We start from the raw sequence: 21323 nt of genomic DNA, 5'->3' as shown, positions 1-21323 counted from the left end.
ATGCGCCGAATAAAGGTTACGTACTCTTTGCATGCCACACCACTATGTACACTCTCTCCCTTCTCCATGAATTTTATCATGCCTCTTCTTAAAACTATGTATGGTACCTGCCTCCTCTACCTCACTTTCCAGAGTATTTCACTTCCTGACAACTCTACGGCTAAAGAAATACTTCCTAACATCCCTGTGACTCATCTGAGTCTTCAACTTTCAATTGTGACCCCTTGTTGCTGTTTCCCATCTCTGGAACATCAAGTCTCTGTCCACCTTGTCTATTTCTCTCAGTATTTTATATGTCGTTATCATGTCCCTCCCCTGACCCTCCTGTCCCCCAGTGTCGTCAGGTCAAGTTCTGTTAACCTCTCCTCGTAGGACATGCCCCTTAGCTGCAGCACTAGTCTCATTGTAAACCTTTGCACTTTCTCTAGTTTCCTGACGTGCTTGGCCAGGTGAGGGGTCCTATACTGGAGCTTCATACCCCAATATGAGCCTGATGTACACGGTGTACAGGGTCCGGAACTACTCCTTACTGAGATGTCGCAATGCTATTCTTAGGTTCGCTAATCGTCCATATGCTGCAGCAGTTATTTGGTTGATGTGCACCTCAGGAGATGTGATCGGTATTATACACCTCCAAGATTCTTTTCCTTGAGAGAGGTTTGTAGTATTTGGCTCCCTAGACTGTACTACTCTGTTTGCGGTCGTCTTTGCCCTTCCCCGATCTTCATGACTTTGCACTTCGTGGGGTTGAACTCCAGGAGCCAGTTGCTGGATCAGGCCTGCAGCCTAACCAGATCCCTCTGTAGTCCTGCCTTATTCTCCTCATTAACTTCACATCGTCTGCAAACAGGGACACTTCTGAGTCTGTTCCTTCCGTAATGTTATTCACAGTACAAAACAAGTACAAAACAAATTCTGGCCAAAAAAATAGAGCGAAACACCAACGTCAAAGACCTGGGAGTGATCATGTCGGAGGATCTCATCTTCAAGGACCATAACATTGTATCAATCGCATCTGCTAGAAAAATGACAGGATGGATAATGAGAACCTTCAAAACTAGGGAGGCCAAGCCCATGATGACACTCTTCAGGTCACTTGTTCTATCTAGGCTGGAATATTGCTGCACACTAACAGCACCTTTCAAGGCAGGTGAAATTGCTGACCTAGAAAATGTACAGAGAACCTTCACGGCGCGCATAACGGAGATAAAACACCTCAATTACTGGGAGCGCTTGAGGTTCCTGAACCTGTATTCCCTGGAATGCAGGCGGGAGAGATACATGATTATATACACCTGGAAAATCCTAGAGGGACTAGTACCGAACTTGCACACGAAAATCACTCACTACGAAACCAAAAGACTTGGCAGACGATGCAACATCCCCCCAATGAAAAGCAGGGGTGTCACTAGCACGTTAAGAGACCATACAATAAGTGTCAGGGGCCCGAGACTGTTCAACTGCCTTCCAGCATACATATGGGGGATTACCAACAGACCCCTGGCAGTCTTCAAACTGGCACTGGACAAGCACCTAAAGTCGGTTCCTGACCAGCCGGGCTGTGGCTCGTACGCTGGTTTGCGTGCAGCCAGCAGCAACAGCCTGGTTGATCAGGCTCTGATCCACCAGGAGGCCTGGTCACAGACCGGGCCGCGGGGGCGTTGACCCCCGGAACTCTCTCCAGGTAAACTCCAGGTATACCAGGAACAGCACCGGTCCTAGAACTGACTCCTGTGGGACCCCACTCGTCACAGGCGCCCACTTTGACGTCTCATAATGTACCAAGACTCGCTGCTGCCTTCCCGTCAGGTATTCTCCGATCCATTGCAGTGCCTTCCCTGTTATACCTGCCTGGTCCTCCAGCTTTTGCACTAGTCTTTTGTGTGGAACTGTGTCAAAAGCCTCGTTACAGTCCAAGAAAACGCAGTCTACCCACCCCTCTCTCTTGTCATATCACTCTAGCAGGTTTGTAACACAGGATTTCCCATCTCTGAATCCGTGCTGGTTGTCGTTTATATGCTCATTCCTTTCTAGGTGGTCCACCACCTGATTATCTTCTCCATGACTTTGAATACAATACATGTCAGTGACACTGGTCTGTAATTTCATAATACGTGTCTTTCCCCTTCTTTGAAAATTGGGAATATATTTGCTGTCTTCCATACCTCAGGTTGTCGTTTCGATAGATGTGTTGAATTGTTGTTAGCGGTATACATAGCGCCTCTGCGAGTTGTTATCCGGCCCCATCACCTTTAAGATATCTAGTTCGCTTAGCAGCCTTTTCACCTCCTCTTCCTCCTCCTTGGTTGTATGTATCGTGTGAATACTTCTTTGAATCTCATGTTGAGCTCTTCACAAATTTCAAGGTTGTTTCTTGTAACTCCCCTCCCCCCCCCTCTTTTCGTTCTCAGCCTGATTACCTGGTCTTTGTTGCTTTCTTCCTGATGTGACTGTACATTAGCTTCGGGTCAGACTTGGCTTTCGCTTCTATGTCATTTTCGAATTGTCGTGCATATTTATTTCTTGCTCTTTGACTACTCTCCTTTTTCTCATGGACCCTTTGCCTTCTATACTTCTTCCATTCTCTAGCACACTTGGTTTTAGCCTTTCTTGGTGAACCAAGAGCTCGTCCTGGCTTTCTCATTATTTCTGTTGCCCTTGGGTACAAACCTCTCCTCCGCCTCCTTGCATATTGTTGTCACATATTCCATCACCTCATTTACTGATTCCTCTGCCAGTTATTTGTCCCACTGAACCTCGTGCAGAAAGTTTCTCATGCCTGTGAAGTCACCCCTCTTGTAGTTTGGCTTCATTCGTCCTGCCCTTCCTGCCTACCTCTCCACATGTATTCTCCACTATGTATTCGAAGCTTAGAACCATATGATCACTAGTTCTGAGAGTCCTTTCATATCTGATATCCTCAATAACTGCACTACTCAAGGTGAGTATTAGGTCCAGTCTTGCTGGTTCATCTTGTCCCCTCTCTCTGGTAGCGTCCCTAACGTGTTGATGCAGGAGATTTTCTAGTACCACCTTCATCATCTTAGCCTTCCACGTTTCTGGGGCCCCCATGTGGCTCCAGATTTTCCCAGTCGATTTCGTTGTGATTGAAGTCACCCACAACCAGTATCTTCGCCCTGCCCACATGGGCCCTACTGGCCACTTCAGCCAGTGTGTCAACCATATCTTTGTTACTCTGATCATATTCTTGTCTTGGCTTCCTGCTGTTCTATGGTGGATTGTACATCACTGCAATCACTACCTTGGGACCTTCAGTCTGAAGTGTTCCTTTTATGTAGTCCCTTGCTTCTCCTCTGCTCTCTCCAATCCCTCAAAATCTGACTCATCCACCCCCTCTGTCTTCCTCAGGATCTAATATCACATTGGAAAGATGGCATCTGTTATCATTCCTGTGAGCTTGGTTTCTGTGAGAGCTATGATGTCTGGTGATGCCTCTTTGATTTTTTCGTGACACTCCTCCCACTTATTCGTTATTCAATCAGTGTTGGTGTACAATACCGTCAATTTCTTCTCCAGCACTGTATTTTGGGGGGGGGGGTTGTAGGAGAGTGGGGAAGGGGGGTCTGGCAGGGTGTTATGGGATTCTACTGCACATTGTGGGGTGGGGGCTGTAAGTGTGGGGTGTGATTTGTGTTGGGATAATGTGTTTGGTTGTGGGGTGCTGAGGGTGGTTCTGTGGGTTTTTGCTCACTCTGCTCCACTCGACTCTAGTTGTTCTCTACTGACTCTAACCTCGGTGTGTGTGTGTGTGTTTTCAACAATTCGAACAGAAGTTTCTCTTCTAAAATTTAGTAATTTATACAGGAGAAGGGGTTGCTAGCTCTTTGCTCCCAGTATTTTAGTCTCCTTTTATGACACGCATGGTTTACGGAGGAGGAATTCTGCTCCACTTCATATGTTTATGGTCAAGCGGATAGAAGGATGTGCACTTTGTCCTGTTCTCACAGGGCTGGGCATTGTGATGCAGGATCGGATCCTGGTTAGCCGCAGTTCTGTTATTGATTAGAAAATCACTTGTTTCGTGATTTCATTAATATAAAGACAGCTCGTGAAGGCTGGTACCCCAAACATGATGAGGTTGAAATTAGTCTCTGAGGCTCCACGACCACGAATGTTCTCGCACCCGGGAAAATATACTCAATTTCCACTGATCGTCTGGTGTTTGATGGTCAAGTGGATAGAGGGATGCGTACTTTGTCCTGTTCTCACAGGGCTGGGCATTTGACAGAGGCTCAAATCCTGGCTAACCGCAGTTCTGTTAATGATTAAAACATCACTAGTTTCGTGATTTCGTTAATATAAATATGTCGTGCCGAATAGGTAAAACTGGTCAGTTAACAAGAACTTGTTTAAAATGGTCAAAATCGCAGGTTTTACCTATTCGGCACGATATTATATATATATATATATATATATATATATATATATATATATATATATATATATATATATATATATATATATATATATATATATTTTAATATAATTTATTTATTTATTATGCATCCATACATATCTGTGTATGTTAATAAATGGAAAAAAGGTCAGGGACTCGAAGTGTTGTCCACGTAAGCAGCCCGAGACCCTACAACAGGATCATTTTATGAACAGCATTTCCTGACTTGTTTGTGTAAGCGGCATGAAGCGTGACCCAACTGCCTCCCCCCACTACCTCTCCCCACTGCCTCAGAAGCTTTCATGGTACACAAAAACTTGGTCTATATATTTCTGGCATGTGCCAGGACCACTGTTCGAGACCACGTTCATTCTTGTGTTTATTCACTGATAGGTGTTTATTATGAGTTATCGTGGGTTTATGGACTGAATGGTTTAGAGGGATATGAAAATAGATGTACCATGGAAGTTTCTGAGGTTGTGCGGTGAGACAGTAGGGCCAAGGTTGGTGCTGCTGATACAGTCAGGTCACAGAAGTAATGGTTGTAAAACCATCCTATTGTACGCTCTGTGGCTTAGTGTTTGGGCCTGCAAAGCATATTACTAAAAGTTAGTACAGAGAGCTTTGTCATCTGCTGAAGCAAGATGGCCAGTTTTATCTTTCGTAACATAGCAAATGACAATAGTAACATAGCAATTGACAATAGTAACATAGCAAATGACAATAGTAACATAGCAAATGACAATAGTAACATAGCAAATGACAATAGTAGAAATGCCTGGCTGCATTATGAACAAGTCTAGATGTAAGCTCTGTTGAATGCTTGTACAGGACGTATATAAATCCAAGACTCGCCTCTGTAGAAGTATTATTCACCGCACCAGAGTGTAAACTTATCTGCACATAGAACCACATGAATGGGCAAGACTTTTAGAGAAATCAGGTTACGGCATTCTCTCTGTTTCTTAGAGTATCTTTGTACAGCCTGTGATGCATATATCAAATGTGAGTGGCCTGAAGTCTTCATAAACGATCATGAAGATATTAAAGAAGATTAGGCTAGAATCCTTCCAGATGTGGAAGTACCCAGACTTTATATTGTTAAGAATGATTGTTTAGGGAAGATATGGATGTAAAGAAAATTGAGTCCCAAAATAAATTTGTAAGTTTTTTAAAAGGCGGGCGAAGTGGAAGAACATCATTCTTGTCAGGTATTGAGAACGAGATTTATACCGCATAAACTGTGCGAGGAGGAGGTCGTCTCTTACCTCGAGACGGAGATTAATGAAATATATTGCAGTTGCAACCACTAAACAAAGATGTTCCTCGAGATACAATCTTTATGGTGCATGGTGAAACAAAGTAAAGAATACTAGGACTCTGGTTGGTAACTCTGTTTACTTCATGTACCATCCTATCCTTATAGTGTTCATTATTTTCCTAACAATGACCCCAATGTTCATTTCTTAACGATTTCTGTAAATTTATAAAAATAATCTTTATTTTACGTTAGTTTAGTTCACACAGGTTACGTAATCCTTTAAAATCGCTTATTTAACCTATCAAATTGTATATTTAACCTTTAAAATCGCACATTTAACCTATAAAATCGCACATTTACCCTATAAAATCGTATATTTAGCCTTTAAAATCAAAATTTAACCTATAAAATAGCAAATTTAACCTGTAAAATCGCACATTTAACCTGTAAAATGGCATATTTACCCTATAAAATCTCATATTTAACTTTTAAAATCGTATATTTAACCTATAAAATCCCATATTTAATAGCTAAAATTTGGGCAACAAGGTGACCGAGAAAAAGACAAGTCATTGTTCAGTCTTTACGTTTATCTATCATGGTATGAAGATGGACTACTCTCAAGAACACAAATTTCTCTCTCCCGGGTTATGGTCTGAATGGAAATACCGTCCACATGGCGTTTCATTTTCCTCTGCCTGGCAGAGATCCTGTGTAGGTGGTGGGTGTGGACCTGGACCTATAAATCTGTGGCACTGGCACTCCCTTTGAGTCGCATCGTTGAATATGATTCAATTCATATTAACGGGGCAGAAGGCGAGAAGGATGATTGTGTTCCTTGATCCCTCTGGTCACTCACATTGTTTCCATCTACCATTAGAATCTTCCTATTGGATGTAGAACTTAATGTTACCCTCATTGATGTTGACTTCATCACTGACCATAGTGAGTCACTTTCTAAAGTTTAAGAAACGTTTCCAGTACGTATTAGTGTTCCGGGAGCGGTATGTCAATATATTTCCTGTAACCAACCAGGAGCGGTTGATCTGTCTTCATTACAAAAAAGTGAACAGTGTGAGGATTCTTGCTATCGAGATAACACATACTAGTATTTAGTAATTAAAGATAGCAATTCTCGCCAAAAGTTATGGTATTGTCCTGAAACAATGACAGATTCAGGTTCTGTAATATTGTGTTTAAAATAACCTAAGGCGGACTAGGGGGGATTTTTTTTTCCTCCTCTGATAGCAGCAAACCACAAATGACTAAACTTTACTAAAACCCCACAATTTTTGTGTTTACCTTTCTAAAGGCCTAGCCATTTCGATTTTTTTAAATCAGATTTGAAGAATAAGTCGTTTTCATACCTGAAATTAAAGATAACTTTCGTTCGTTGATTATTTCAGGTCTGTTTTACCAGTTCTGGGATGTAATTTATAATACATTTGAGCATGCCTCTTAAGATTTCTGCCTCCTATTAAATAGATGATTTGACACCCAGTTCACATTGTGTTTTTGGTAAAATGCTGAAGACAATTCCCTCGTTAATGCTTTGGTTTTCAAATGTTATGTTTATTTCGAAACAATACCTGTTAATGGTAATTTATTTCTGAAAAAGATTAAGAATAATAATAATAATTGTAATTGTTGAAATTGTTGTTGAAACTGATTTTATTGTAATTGTTTTTGTTGTTATTGTATAATGTGTTTGTTTATAACCTTTGTTAGGGGTGTCGTTTCCTCCTGTAAAGAGGAAGTCAGTCACTATGTATCATGAATGGCTCCTACAAATACATATGAGTTCTTCTTTAAATCCAGCTCTTCCCAGCTACAGTATTTTTCTCAACAAACACTCGAGATGCTGCGTGATCTTTTGTCTGCTTTAGTTCCACTGACAGTAACAGGACATTACTTGGCCGGACTTCTTTATACCACCTCACTTCAGCTTTTATTTCACTTCACTTCATCCTTTATACCACTTCACCTCAACCTTCATATCGCATCACTTCAGCTTTTATTGTGCCTCACTTTAGCCATTATACGATACAGAGTTTGTTAACAGTTTAACAAGCAATAACATTTGTAACGGAGATAGGTCGACCAGTAATGATACCGGGTGTGGTGTTGGCACTAAATATTTATCACAGATGACTTTAGTAGCAACTGCTGTCATCTAGTGGAATGTTCCTGTTCCATCAGTACTCAGGCTACGACTACCCACTGCTTCGTATCCTGCTGCCTTTTTGACATTGTAAAACAGCCCTTTTTCCAAAGAGTTTACAGCTTTTTTTTTCCTGGGTTTGTAAATGCTTAAAGGAAGACCTGCCTTAATGTAAACAATTCAGTATCTTTATTAGCCATTCTTGCATACAGCTGTTTTATATCCCATAACTGCCCCTTGTGACCGTGATGTATGAGAAATGATAAGAGGGTGAATCATAACTGGTATTTTTTTTTTATCCGTGTATACCTAAAAGGAAAGACTTCTCTTTCAGTATATAAACAACTCCTTTAATGATTTACAGCGCTTTTTATAAACTTGTAATCATAATAGAATTTACAGCCAATCTGTGATGGTGAACGTCAGTCTGTTTCCCTTCGATGGAATTCTCAGCCGTCATCCTCGCATTTATATTATCCTGATCTAGTCTTGGGTCTCTTGCTAAGGATTTATTTCCGTATGATATGTGTCCGGAAATGTGAATATTAATAAGTTAATCCCACCACTGGTTCAACCCCCCCCCCCCATATTCTAATTCTCATCAGCTCTCCCTTAAAATTTAAGCTGCTAAATACACCATATACGGGTATAAATGCATTTTCATAAATTAGTAACAACGTGATTATAGTAGGTACATGGAGGTTGTGGTAGACACCTCACAGTAATATAGTACGGAGAACTAGGCACCTCAACGATTGTGGCATTCAACTAGGCACTTCACACAGTGACTGTGGAAGGCACAAACACGCACCTTACACTATGATTGTTGCAAAGACAACTTGCTTGCCATCACGCAACATGACTGTCATAACATATCCTGGAACCCAACACCACGAAACCCATCACAATGTTTTCTACGATGCCTGCGTCCAGATTTTCTGCTAGAAAGCTAAATCATTATTTTGAAAGAGAGGACAGGCATGTTATAGGCACTGGTCGCGTCCCACCAAGATGTAACCCACTGTGTTGACTCTCCTCACAGTGACTATATAAAGAGCATAGTCAACTAGAGACTAGTGTGGAAACTGGAAGTTTCTTCATAAGTTTTTCATAGTAAGTCTTGCTTCCTCAGAGACACAGAGTTACAACAAAGAGCTATGGATAAACGTAAGGACGTAATACTTCCAAATGTCACCTAATAAGCAGAGCACAGATGGGATTCAGTCTGTATGTTAGTCTGACAAATTTCCACTGAGCTGCTTAACACTGCAGTCGATGTTGTCAAAGTGCTGGCAGCGGATACTGAATAACAACAATTTAGTCATTGTTTTTCCTTACAATTATTAGATATCACCCGAACAGGATAGTTAAATATCTTTATTATGCACTTCATACCTATCCTGTGGGCGGTAGTCAAAAGATTACATAGGTACATAATGGGTCCAGGGACTAGGCTGCTACAGTATTGATAACTGAATAAGTTATAGTGGTAATGAACTATTTACAGGTTTATATCTGGTCACAGTCGTAATGAATTATGCAGACATTAGTGGTAATGCTTTATTTACAGTGAGTAAAGTCAGGGTAGTTTTCCATAATGGTTTGTAATATACCACTGTAGATAAAATTGATATATCTTGAACATTTCTAAGTGAGATGTCTCTGAATTCATTAATTTTATCGCACTTTGGTACATAATAAAGCAGGGTGTGACAATTATCCATCTGGCAAAGTTTACATCTGGTGGTGGTGAGTGAACCTGCCGAAGGCACTTGTAACCCAGCCGGAGCCGGGCGTTAGTGACATCCAAGAGTCGGCTTATTTTGTTGGATGCACCATAGACATGTGGCTCCTCCTGCATGATGGACTGACTGGTGTCAATCTCGCAAAGTCTTAAGTCAATAAAGTTCAGTTGAAGTTCTTTTCGTATTATTCTTAAACTGTTAACTGACAAGCCAAGATTGTAATCTACTCCTTCACTAAAGACATAACTTAGTCAATTCATCAGTTCTGTCATGCATCTGAAGACCAATGTGAGATGGAATCCACAGAAGGTGCACTCCGACTTACTGCCTTCAGTCGTACCATACTTGTGTCTGGCTTCTGACTCAAGAATGCCATAATTTATAATTAAGGAGTTGAGAGCATTTATGGATGATAGAGAATAAATTACAATTGAAGTGTCAACCTTAAATACTTGGATGCATTTGAGTGCAAGGAGTATGGCAAACAGTTCGGGTTGAAGGGTAGAGGCCCAGTTATTGATGCGTGCTCCAATTTCTTTGAGAGCCATCACTGTATGACAACAGCAGCACTACCAGCTGCACCAGTGGATTGCTGAACACAACTATCAACATAAATAATTTGTGAATGAGTATACTGTGTGACTAAATCATCACTACAGATTAAGGCACAAACAGGATACCAAGAGTGGTTGTTGTCAAGATTGTACCTTCAAGTTACCATGTGATATCATGACACTGACCCTCCTGACCATTATCAAGAGTTGGTGTATCTCTAGTGAAAACCTCCTTTGTTATAACGCTGTTGTGTAGGTACCAGTTTGGCATTTTCTACCTTTTTTTTTATGTCTGAAAGCCATATATTTTGAGTAAAAGCTTATTAGAGCTTTTATTTCTATATTCTTAAAAGACTGTGTTCTAGCGCATCAGTAATTTAGGTTTCATGTATGTGGTCTCATGTTTCCTATATTTGACTGAGTTCCTATTTATCTACAGCTGCTGTGCCTCGTAATGTTGATCTAAAGCTGCTGTGCCTCTTGTTGATCTACAGCTGCTGTGTCTCGTGATGTTGATCTACAGCTGCTGTGCCTTGTGATGTTGATCTGAAGCTGCTGTGCCTCTTGTTGATCTACAGCTGCTGTGTCTCGTGATGTTGATCTACAGCTGCTGTGCCTCGTGATGTTGATCTACAGCTGCTGTGCCTCGTGATGTTGATCTACAGCTGCTGTGTCTCGTGATGTTGATCTACAGCTGCTGTGCCTCGTGATGTTGATCTACAGCTGCTGTGTCTCGTGATGTTGATCTACAGCTGCTGTGCCTCGTGATGTTGATCTACAGCTGCTGTGCCTCGTGATGTTGATCTACAGCTGCTGTGCCTCGTGATGTTGATCTATAGCTGCTGTGCCATATTATGTTGATCTACAGCTGCTGTGCCTCGTGATGTTAATCTACAGCTGCTGTGCCTTGTAATGTTAATCTATAGCTGCTGTGCCTCGTGATGATCTACAGTTGCTGTGCCTCGTGATGTTGATCTATACCTGCTGTGCCTCATGTTGATCTACAGCTGCTGTGCCTCGTGATGTTGATCTATAGCTGCTGTGCCATATTATGTTGATCTACAGCTGCTGTGCCATGTTATGTTGATCTACAGCTGCTGTGCCTCGTGATGTTGATCTACAGCTGCTGTGCCTCGTGATGTTGATCTATAGCTGCTGTGCCATATGTTGATCTACAGCTGCTGTGCCTCGTGATGTTGATCTACAGCTGCTGTGCTTTGTAATGTTGATCTATAGCTGCTGTGCCTCGTGATGATCTACAGTTGCTGTGCCTCGTGATGTTGATCTATAGCTGCTGTGCCTCATGTTGATCTACAGCTGCTGTGCCTCGTGATGTTGATCTATAGCTGCTGTGCCATATTATGTTGATCTACAGCTGCTGTGCCTTGTGATGTTGATCTACAGCTGCTGTGCCATGTTATGTTGATCTACAGCTGCTGTGCCTCGTGTTGATCTACAGCTGCTGTGCCTCGTGATGTTGATCTACAGCTGCTGTGCCTCGTGATGTTGCTCTACAGCTGCTGTGCCATGTTATGTTGATCTACAGCTGCTGTGCCATGTTATGTTGATCTACAGCTGCTGTGCCTCGTGATGTTGATCTACAGCTGCTGTGCTTTGGGATGTTGATCTACAGCTGCTGTGCCTTGTGGTATTGATCTACAGCTGCTGTGCCTCATGATGTTGATCTACAGCTGCTGTGCCTTGTGTTGATCTACAGCTGTTGTGCCTCATGATGTTGATCTACAGCTGCTGTGCCTCATGATGTTGATCTACAGCTGCTGTGCCATGTTATGTTGATCTACAGCTGTTGTGCCTCATGATGTTGATCTATAGCTGCTGTGCCATATTATGTTGATCTACAGCTGCTGTGCCATGTTATGTTGATCTACAGCTGCTGTGCCTCGTGATGTTGATCTACAGCTGCTGTGCCTCGTGATGTTGATCTATAGCTGCTGTGCCATATGTTGATCTACAGCTGCTGTGCCTCGTGATGTTGATCTACAGCTGCTGTGCTTTGTAATGTTGATCTATAGCTGCTGTGCCTCGTGATGATCTACAGTTGCTGTGCCTCGTGATGTTGATCTATAGCTGCTGTGCCTCATGTTGATCTACAGCTGCTGTGCCTCGTGATGTTGATCTATAGCTGCTGTGCCATATTATGTTGATCTACAGCTGCTGTGCCTTGTGATGTTGATCTACAGCTGCTGTGCCATGTTATGTTGATCTACAGCTGCTGTGCCTCGTGTTGATCTACAGCTGCTGTGCCTCGTGATGTTGATCTACAGCTGCTGTGCCTCGTGATGTTGCTCTACAGCTGCTGTGCCATGTTATGTTGATCTACAGCTGCTGTGCCATGTTATGTTGATCTACAGCTGCTGTGCCTCGTGATGTTGATCTACAGCTGCTGTGCTTTGGGATGTTGATCTACAGCTGCTGTGCCTTGTGGTATTGATCTACAGCTGCTGTGCCTCATGATGTTGATCTACAGCTGCTGTGCCTTGTGTTGATCTACAGCTGTTGTGCCTCATGATGTTGATCTACAGCTGCTGTGCCTCATGATGTTGATCTACAGCTGCTGTGCCTCATGTTGATCTACAGCTGCTGTGCCTTGTGATGTTGATCTACAGCTGCTGTGCCTCATGATGTTGATCTACAGCTGCTGTGCCTTGTGATGTTGATCTACAGCTGCTGTGCCTCATGATGTTGATCTACAGCTGCTGTGCCTTGTGTTGTTGATCTACAGCTGCTGTGCCTTGTGTTGTTGATCTACAGCTGCTGTGCCTCATGATGTTGATCTACAGCTGCTGTGCCTCATGATGTTGATCTACAGCTGCTGTGCCTCATGATGTTGATCTACAGCTGCTGTGCCATGTTATGTTGATCTACAGCTGCTGTGCCTCGTGATGTTGATCTACAGCTGTTGTGCCATGTTATGTTGATCTACAGCTGCTGTGCCTCGTGATGTTGATCTACAGCTGCTGTGCGTCGTGATGTTGATCTACAGCTGCTGTGCCTCGTGATGTCGCTCTACAGCTGCTGTGGTTCGTCATGTTGATCTACAGCTGCTGTGCCTCGTGATGTCGATCTACAGCTGCTGTGGCTCGTGATGTCGCTCTACAGCTCCTGTGGCTCGTGATGTCGATGTACAGCTGCTGCGCCTCGTGATGTCGATCTACAGCTGCTGTGGCTCGTGATGTCGCTCTACAGCTGCTGTGGCTCGTGATGTTGATCTACAGCTGCTGTGGCCCGTGATGTCGCACTACAGCTGCTGTGGCTCGTGATGTTGTTCTACAGCTGCTGTGGCTCGTGATGTTGATCTACAGCTGTTGTGCCTCGTGATGTTGATCTGTAGCTGCTGTGCCTCGTGATGCCGATGTACAGCTGCTGTGGCTCGTGATGTTGATCTACAGGTGCTGTGCCTCGTGATGCCGATGTACAGCTGCTGTGGCTCGTGATGACGATGTACAGCTGTTGTGCCTCGTGATGTTGATCTACAGCTGCTGTGCCTCGTGATGTTGATCTACAGCTGCTGTGCCTCGTGATCTACAGCTGCTGTGCCTCGTGATGATCTACAGCTGCTGTGCCTCGTGATGATCTACAGCTGCTGTGCCTCGTGATGATCTACAGCTGCTGTGCCTCGTGATGTTGATCTACAGCTGCTGTGCCTCGTGATGATTTACAGCTGCTGTGCCTCGTGATGATCTACAGCTGCTGTGCCTCGTGATGATCTACAGCTGCTGTGCCTCGTGATGTTGATCTACAGCTGCTGTGCCTCGTGATCTACAGCTGCTGTGCCTCGTGATGATCTACAGCTGCTGTGCCTCGTGATGTTGATCTACAGCTGCTGTGCCTCGTGATCTACAGCTGCTGTGCCTCGTGATGATCTACAGCTGCTGTGCCTCGTGATGATCTAGAGCTGCTGTGCCTCGTGATGATCTACAGCTGCTGTGCCTCGTGATGATCTACAGCTGCTGTGCCTCGTGATTTACAGCTGCTGTGCCTCGTGATGATCTACAGCTGCTGTGCCTCGTGATGATCTACAGCTGCTGTGCCTCGTGATCTACAGCTGCTGTGCCTCGTGATGATCTACAGCTGCTGTGCCTCGTGATCTACAGCTGCTGTGCCTCGTGATGATCTACAGCTGCTGTGCCTCGTGATGATCTACAGCTGCTGTGCCTCGTGATGATCTACAGCTGCTGTGCCTCGTGATGATCTACAGCTGCTGTGCCTCGTTATGATCTACAGCTGTTGTGCCTCGTGATGATCTACAGCTGCTGTGCCTCGTGATGATCTACAGCTGCTGTGCCTCGTTATGATCTACAGCTGCTGTGCCTCGTGATGATCTACAGCTGCTGTGCCTCGTTATGATCTACAGCTGCTGTGCCTCGTGATGATCTACAGCTGCTCTGCCTCGTGATGATCTACAGCTGCTGTGCCTCGGAATGATCTACAGCTGTTGTGCCTCGTGATGATCCACAGCTGCTGTGCCTCGTGATGATCCACAGCTGCTGTGCCTCGTGATGATCTACAGCTGCTGTGCCTCGTGATGATCTACAGCTGCTGTGCCTCGTGATGATCTACAGCTGCTGTGCCTCGTGATGATCTACAGCTGCTGTGCCTCGTGATGATCTACAGCTGCTGTGCTTCGTGATCTACAGCTGTTGTGCCTCGTGATGTTGATCTACAGCTGCTGTGCCTCGTAATGACCTACAGCTGCTGTGCTTCGTGATGATCTACAGCTGCTGTGCCTCGTGATGATCTACAGCTGCTGTGCCTCGTGATGATCTACAGCTGCTGTGCCTCGTGATGATCTACAGCTGCTGTGCTTCGTGATCTACAGCTGTTGTGCCTCGTGATGTTGATCTACAGCTGCTGTGCCTCGTGATGATCTACAGCTGCTGTGCTTCGTGATGATCTACAACTGCTGTGTCTCGTGATGTTGATCTACAGCTGCTGTGCCTCGTGATCTACAGCTGCTGTGCTTCGTGATGATCTACAGCTGCTGTGCCTCGTGATGTTGATCTACAGCTGCTGTGCCTCGTGATGATCTACAGCTGCTGTGCTTCGTGATGATCTACAGCTGCTGTGCCTCGTGATGTTGATCTACAGCTGCTGTGCCTCGTGATCTACAGCTGCTGTGCCTCGTGATGATCTACAGCTGCTGTGCCTCGTGATGTTGATCTACAGCTGCTGTGCCTCGTGATCTACAGCTGCTGTGCCTCGTGATGATCTACAGCTGCTGTGCCTCGTGATGATCTAGAGCTGCTGTGCCTCGTGATGATCTACAGCTGCTGTGCCTCGTGATGATCTACAGCTGCTGTGCCTCGTGATTTACAGCTGCTGTGCCTCGTGATGATCTACAGCTGCTGTGCCTCGTGATGATCTACAGCTGCTGTGCCTCGTGATCTACAGCTGCTGTGCCTCGTGATGATCTACAGCTGCTGTGCCTCGTGATCTACAGCTGCTGTGCCTCGTGATGATCTACAGCTGCTGTGCCTCGTGATGATCTACAGCTGCTGTGCCTCGTGATGATCTACAGCTGCTGTGCCTCGTGATGATCTACAGCTGCTGTGCCTCGTTATGATCTACAGCTGTTGTGCCTCGTGATGATCTACAGCTGCTGTGCCTCGTGATGATCTACAGCTGCTGTGCCTCGTTATGATCTACAGCTGCTGTGCCTCGTGATGATCTACAGCTGCTGTGCCTCGTTATGATCTACAGCTGCTGTGCCTCGTGATGATCTACAGCTGCTCTGCCTCGTGATGATCTACAGCTGCTGTGCCTCGTTATGATCTACAGCTGTTGTGCCTCGTGATGATCCACAGCTGCTGTGCCTCGTGATGATCCACAGCTGCTGTGCCTCGTGATGATCTACAGCTGCTGTGCCTCGTGATGATCTACAGCTGCTGTGCCTCGTGATGATCTACAGCTGCTGTGCCTCGTGATGATCTACAGCTGCTGTGCCTCGTGATGATCTACAGCTGCTGTGCTTCGTGATCTACAGCTGTTGTGCCTCGTGATGTTGATCTACAGCTGCTGTGCCTCGTAATGACCTACAGCTGCTGTGCTTCGTGATGATCTACAGCTGCTGTGCCTCGTGATGATCTACAGCTGCTGTGCCTCGTGATGATCTACAGCTGCTGTGCCTCGTGATGATCTACAGCTGCTGTGCTTCGTGATCTACAGCTGTTGTGCCTCGTGATGTTGATCTACAGCTGCTGTGCCTCGTGATGATCTACAGCTGCTGTGCTTCGTGATGATCTACAACTGCTGTGTCTCGTGATGTTGATCTACAGCTGCTGTGCCTCGTGATCTACAGCTGCTGTGCTTCGTGATGATCTACAGCTGCTGTGCCTCGTGATGTTGATCTACAGCTGCTGTGCCTCGTGATGATCTACAGCTGCTGTGCTTCGTGATGATCTACAGCTGCTGTGCCTCGTGATGTTGATCTACAGCTGCTGTGCCTCGTGATGATCTACAGCTGCTGTGCTTCGTGATGATCTACAGCTGCTGTGTCTCGTGATGTTGATCTACAGCTGCTGTGCCTCGTGATCTACAGCTGCTGTGCTTCGTGATGATCTACAGCTGCTGTGCCTCGTGATGTTGATCTACAGCTGATGTGCCTCGTGATGATCTGCAGCTGCTGTGCTTCGTGATCTTCAGCTGCTGTGCCTCGTGATGTTGATCTACAGCTGCTGTGCCTCGTGATGATCTACAGCTGCTGTGCTTCGTGATGATCTACAACTGCTGTGCCTCGTGATGTTGATCTACAGCTGCTGTGCCTCGTGATCTACAGCTGCTGTGCTTCGTGATGATCTACAGCTGCTGTGCCTCGTGATGTTGATCTACAGCTGCTGTGCCTCGTGATGATCTACAGCTGCTGTGCTTCGTGATGATCTACAGCTGCTGTGCCTCGTGATGTTGATCTACAGCTGCTGTGCCTCGTGATGTTGATCTACAGCTGCTGTTCCTTGTTAGGTTGATGTACGAGTGCAAAATAATGGGAACACAAGTTAAAAATACTGGGAAGACAAGTGAAATACCCCGAAGTAAAAACTACTGAGTTAGAAGTATTAAAAAAATGCTTTAAAAGACAGGTTAAAAATAATAGGAAGACAAGAAAAAAAAAATATTGAGTGGACAGGTATAAAATATAAATAAAATTAATAAAGATTATATAAAGCCTTGGACAGACAGAGGTCAAAGATCTTTCAACCAACTTTGAATAAGCAAAAGATTTGCTTTTCTTTTAAACAAAATTAAATACCAAAACAGCCTCTAATATTAAGCATTTGCAAGTAGAGGGTTTAACATTTATTGAAGACGACTTGAAAATGAAGACAATACTGGGAAGACATTGATCTGTAAGATATATTTAAAGATCGGATAACCGCTATCAATCAGGACAAATGTATCATCAATGTCTGGAACATTACTGACGTGACTCTAACCTTAACTTTATTTTGAGAAAGGTGTTGTTAGCCTGCCCATGCACTCTGCTTCGAGCTCAAATTCCTGGAACTCCATCTTCCTCAAAATTTAAGCACTCGCAACAAAAATTACTTACGTTTGGCACTTTCAAGACGTAATCTAGACAGAGTCGTCTTCGAGCAAACCCTACGATAAATTACTTTAGCTCAGTTCCACAAAGACGCCAGTAAAACAATTGCAAGAAGCAGTGGAATAAATGCATCGGTATCACATACAATTATAATTTATGAAAGTGTTTCAAAGGGAAAATGTTAAATATAATCATTGCATTTACATAATCCAGGACAGCTTGGGTTCAGAGGATCACTCTTCTCCCTCCCGCAACTGCTGGACCACTTTCACAGTCCTGGACTCATTGAAAGTCAAATAAAAGACTGTCGTAGTTTACAGAGACTGTATGACGCCTACAGCAGGTGTTGTCGTGGGACAATAATGCTTGAAATAGGTGGAAAAATGAAAAATTTAAAAAAATTAGCTCATGAATTTTAATTGAGCAATTGAGAAATTGGCCCCCATAAAGTAAAATCAGAGGCCTCCATATTAGGTAACTGTTTCTCAGACATACAGCATCTTCTCAACACATTCCTTTGTAACTCACTGGCCAGTGAGTTTTAGGACTCAAATGTCATGGGTTCAAACCCCACCCGGTCCCTGATTCATTCCTTTGTAAGCAGGTTACCTGTGGCATGCCTCCCTGTTTTTTTAATATATAAAATGTGTAACAACGGTGACCCTGACAGCTTGTGAATGCGTGGGGTGTATCATAAACTCAAATGGTCACTTTCAAAGAGTTGTTTGCAGATTTGCAATGTCAATTCATATATTATACAAGCCCTTTTTATTTCTAATGTAATTAAAGGCATTTACTGATTTTATATAAATACTGCAAAATTTGGCAAAATACCTTAAGGTTACTGGGGTTCCCTGTTTAGCACTCGTCTGACCTCAGAGATGTCTTCCCAGCCCAGGTGTAATCTGGCCCAGGAATGAATTACACTAATAACTGGTGATCTTTACTGAGGAATTATTCCAAGTGTTCCAACGAAAAACTTTCGTATATCCTTTGTCTGGGATTGTCTTCATGTTCGTTCTAAGAAGTTTTTTTTTTTATATTCATTTAGGTTTTAAGAAAGGAAAAAAATTAGTATTTAATTTTTGTGACATTTGACATTAATTTAAAAAAAAAATAAGCTTTTGTATCTGACTCACGAAATCGTAATGACACGATTGCAAATAAACAATACCACTGGCGGGGATAGAACCCGCGATCAGAGAGTCTCTGATCGCGGGTTCTAACCCCGCCCGTGGTATGGTTTGTAAGCTTTTGTATATTTTTTATTTTTTTTTATTATTTTGAGTTGCACATTATATTAAACTCTAAGATCTAAAGAAGGCTAAACATCGACATGCCCATTTCATGTTTTTATTCTTATACAGAAGAATTACAAAGATTCACATCATAGCACTGTAACGTTCTTTGTTATAATACTTATATCTGTTTCATCAAGTGAATACTCAGTCTCAGAGTCGAAGTAAAATAAGTCTTCCAGTGGACCATAGACAATGTGATTTAAAATGGGGACAAATGCAGTACTTAATTACAATAAATAACTTGATACATGGGAAAAGGAACGGAAGGGACCTAAGGGTCACCATGGCCAATGATACACAAGAAAACAACAGTCTTCAAAACAAGAGATGCTAAGCTAATGATGATACTTTTTAAGACACCTGTGCTCTCTTGACGCGGTGTTTGTCATACATGAATAACCTCTTTTAAAGCAAATGAAATGATAGAACTTGAGTCCATACACAGAGCATTCACTGCTTGTATCAGTTTAGTAGACAATCACCTACGTTATTGCGCATTATTAAAATCCCTCATAATATATTCCATGGGATGCGGGAGAGAAATTTATATTAGAAAATACTGGAGAGTGTGATTCCAAATCAACATAATGAAATAATTGTTTACAAGAATGAAAGATACGGTAGACAGAGCAAAATATCCTTAATGAAAACGTGAGGGTTTAATAAGAACACAAAGAAAGATCTCACCAAGCTTGAGTTTGAGGATTATCAATATCTTCAGTTTTAAGGTTAATTTTCAAAAGCTTAGTCTTCATGACAGTGAGGCTAATGACAAGTTGCTTTAAACAACTGCTGATCAGCCGGGTTTGTGGCTCCTGACTGACCAATCCATCACCCAAGAAGCCTGATTTTACTGACATATCGTGCTGACCAGTATGGTAAAGAAGCACAGTTTGCGGATTCCTTTATATCAGGAAGATCGTAGTGAGGAAGATTCCTTTATATTTTGATCAATTTTTGCTGGGTGTTGAGTTATATGAATATTCGATAAAGCTCATTACTGAGCGAAACGTCGTCATACTGTTTGTCTCTACCACACCCACGAGGTGTGGTCTGAGACAGCCACTGGAGCGATGATCCCCGAAAAGCATCAGCTAAATAAAACCCAGCAGCGCAGGTTGAAGATGCTATATAAGCTTTTGTGCCCCCTTAGTATGAAGTGGCATTGTCAGTGGCTTCTCCAGTGGGTAGTGGAGACGCAAGATCATTCTCGATGTCTGCTCAAGTGTGTAATAGAGATGGAAGAGCGTCCGTGATGTCTACTCCGTACGTAGAGGAGATGGAGCATCAGTCTTGATACCCCCCAGAGCGTGGCAGAGATGGACCACGGACGCCTCGGGTGATATATACCGTCATTACCAGCGGGATCTTCACCACAAATAACTTACAGCCTCTCGGGATTGAATTAGCTACTGTCTGGACGCCCTCGCCGCCATGCTAATTGAAAAAAAAATAGTTTTAAATCATGTTGGCTGAGATGAAATAGTGAGGGCAGACGTGGCGAGAAAGTGACTATATGGTAATTATGTCGGGCAGTTCAGTAATTGCTGCGAGGATAATCACCAGGGGAAAATCATAAGAATTGTTTTTAATTTTTAACTACGAGTGGTGTGCATGATGGGTGTACCATAGTGCATAATGGGTGTACCATAGTGTATGATGGGTGTACCATAGTGCATGATGGGTGTACCATAGTGCATGATGGGTGTACCATAGTGCATGATGTGTGTACCATAGTGCATGATGGGTGTACCATAGTGTATGTTGATTGTACCATAGTGTATGAAGTGTACCATAGTGCATGATGGGTGTACCATAGTGCATGATGGGTGTACCATAGTGTATGATGGGTGTACCATAGTGTCTGACGAGTGTATCTTAGTGTATGTTGATTGTACCATAGTGTATGAAGAGTGTACCATAGTGTATGATGAATGTACCATAGTGTATGATGAGTGTACCATAGTGTATGATGAATGTACCATAGTGTATGATGAATGTACCATAGTGTATGATGGGTGTACCATAGTGCATGATGGGTGTACCATAGTGCATGATGGGTGTACCATAGTGTATGATGGGTGTACCATAGTGCATGATGGGTGTACCATAGTGCATGATGGGTGTACCATAGTGCATGATGGGTGTACCATAGTGCATGATGGGTGTACCATAGTGTATGATGGGTGTACCATAGTGCATGATGGGTATACCATAGTGCATGATGAGTGTACCATAGTGTATGATGGGTGTACCATAGTGCATGATGGGTGTACCATAGTGTATGATGGGTGTACCATAGTGCATGATGGGTGTACCATAG

Source organism: Cherax quadricarinatus, chromosome 30, assembly GCF_038502225.1.
Source record: "Cherax quadricarinatus isolate ZL_2023a chromosome 30, ASM3850222v1, whole genome shotgun sequence".
Taxonomy (NCBI): domain Eukaryota; kingdom Metazoa; phylum Arthropoda; class Malacostraca; order Decapoda; family Parastacidae; genus Cherax; species Cherax quadricarinatus.
Note: the sequence above shows the minus strand (reverse complement) of the source record.